The following is a 3157-nucleotide window of genomic DNA, read 5'->3' on the forward strand; positions in this document are numbered from 1 at the left end:
ATATTAAAATCTAGAGGGTAGCTATCATATTAGTTTTGGATGCTACACTATCAATATTAAAGGACACAAGGAAGTTATTACATTAGTTTTACATGGTATATTATAAATATTATATTAGCACTAAAGGCCACAGAGCAGTTATTACTTTAGTTTTAAAGAGCACAATATGTTTATCATATTACATATCATATTAAAGGGCCCAGGCAGCTACTATATTAAGTTGAGGAGCTACGGTATGGATATCATATTAGTATTAAAGTCCACAACAGTATGGATATAATATTTGTCCTAAGGACACAGGACATATGTAATATTAATTTAAGATGCTATATTATGGATATAATATTAATATTTAAAGCCAGAAATCATCTATTATGTAATATATGCTATTATATGGATATTATAGTAAGATTAAAGGACACAAATCATCTATTATGTTAGCTTGAGTTGCAGTAGCATGGATATCATATTAGTATTTAAAGCTACAGTGCCACTATTTTTTAGTATTAGATATACTGTAGCACAGATATCATATTAATATAAAAGCCACTGGGAAGCTATTATATTAACTTTGATGCTATACTATAAAAATTGTAATAGTTTTAAAGTTACAGGGCAGCTACTATATTAATTTTAGATGATAAATTAGCTATTATATCAGTTTCAGAGGCTACAGTACAAATATCATGTTAGTATAAAAGTGAACAGGTTAGATATTACATTGGCATTAAATGTCATAGGGAAGCTACTAAATTAGTTTAATATGCTATAATATTGACATTGCATTGATATAGAAGACCACAATTCAGCTATTGTATCAGCTTTAAATACTGTAGTATGAATACCTATTAACATTAAAGGCCACAGGGCACTATTATTCTAGTTTTAGAAGCTTTGGTAAGGATATTATATGGCTATTATAGATTACAGGCAGCCTTTTCATCAGATTTAGATCAACAGTATATTTTATTAATATTAAAGTTTTATATTCTGTTATAATTATTGTATTACTATGAAATTCTACAAGGCTGCTATATTATCAGTTTTTGGTGCTATAGTATGTATGCACTATCAGTATTAAAACATCACTTGACAGCTATTACATTAATTTCAGAGGCCACAGTTTTTATCTCAATATTAAAGGCTACCAGGTAGCTATGGTTTTAGATGCTACAATATGGATATTATGTTTATATTACAGGTCACAGAGCAGCTATTATATTAGTTTTTGGAAGGTATAGTATGGACATCTTTAATATTAAACACAACAGGCACCTATTAGTATTAGGTACTATAGCATGGATATTATTAGTATTAAAGACCACAGGGAAGCTATTATAATATTTTCTAGGTACCATAGTGCATATCATATTACTCTTGAAGGCCAAAAGGAAGCTATTTTATTCATTTTAGAGTCTACAGTATGAATATAATATTAGAATAAAAGGCTACATGGAGACTATAATGATGCTACATATGGATAAAATTAGTATTAAAAGGCTACAGGACAGCTATTCTGTTAGTTTCAGAGGACAAAGTATTGATATTATACTAAAGTCAAAGGCTACAGGTCAGCTATTATATTAGTATTAGATGCCATAGTATGGCTATCATATGACATTTATAGGCCACAGGGCACCTATTTTATTACTTTTAGATGCCATAATATGGATATTAGTAGTAAAGACCAAAATTCAGATATTATATTGAATTTATGTGCTATAGTATGGCTATTATAAAGGTATTAAAAACCACAGGGCAGCTGCTATAGTACTTTAGGATGCTATAGTATGCATATTACATTAATATTAAAAACCAAAGTCAGCTACTGTTACTTTTAGATTGCATATAGTAGATATCATATTATCATGAAAAGACACAAAACAGCTCTTATATTAAGTTTATGTGCTTCTCTGTGGATATTTTATTATTACTGCAATTCACTGGGCAGATAGTATATTAGTCTTAGATGCTATAATCTGGATATTACATTATAATATCAATAGTATGGGTAAATATTAAAGGCCACAGGGAAGATATTATTATATTAGCATTAGATGCTACAATATGGATATCATGTTGGTATGAAGTCCACAGGACAGCTAATATATTACTATAAAATACTATAGAATGGACATAACATCAGTATTAAAGGCTACAGTAGAGCTATCATATTTATTTTACATGGTATACTAGGATATTATATTCATATTAAATTCCACGGGGAATCAATTATATTAGTTTGTCATGCTATAGTATTGATACCACATTGATGTTAAATGTCACTTTCCTGCTACAATATTAGCTTTAGATTCTAGAATAAGGATATTACATTAGTAATTGCCACAGGGAAGATATTTTATCAATTTTATAATAGATGGATATCATGTAAGTATTTGAAGTCACAAGGTAGCATTTATATCACTTACATTTTATAGTATTGATTTTATACTAGTATTAAAATCCACAGGGCAGTTATTATATCACTTTTTGATGCAACAGTATGGGTAAATATTAATATTAAAGGCCAAAGGATTAGGGTTAGCGCCCATGGATTTAATCCCCAGTACCATCCCCCAAAAAAGATTAAACTATTCTAAAGTAAAACCTTAGGACATGGTTATATTTTCTCAAACTTGTTTAATTATTCATACAGTTAATTATTAGTAACTGACACTCTTAGCTGTATTTTACTATGAACATTTATAACACAAAAATCAAATAGTTCAAACTAATATAAAATTCAAAGTATGTGGGCTGGGGTTGTAGCTCAGTGGTAGAGCACTCACCTAGCATGTGTGAAGTGGTAGGTTTGAGCCTGAGCACCACATAAAAATAAATAAATGAAAATGAAAGCATTGTGTCCAACTACAACTAAAAAAAACTTTTAAAAAATTCAAAGTATGTGCCTCTTTTACATATTTCATGTTGAAGTAATAACATATGTTAACTTATTATATTTTTATGCTGTCACTAGATTCTAGGTTTTCCTTCTTAAAACATGATCACTACAGGGGAAAAAAATGACATTTTAGAGATTCTATTTCAACTCATGGTTTAACTTTCCCTAAAGAATGACTTTATTTTTAAAAAAGTCCTAATACAAATTGACTCACTGTGACTGAATCACTTATCCCAAAGAATCCTTGTCTCTATT

The sequence above is a fragment of the Marmota marmota genome, unplaced genomic scaffold (genome assembly GCF_001458135.2).
Source record: "Marmota marmota marmota unplaced genomic scaffold, marMar, whole genome shotgun sequence".
NCBI lineage: Eukaryota > Metazoa > Chordata > Mammalia > Rodentia > Sciuridae > Marmota > Marmota marmota.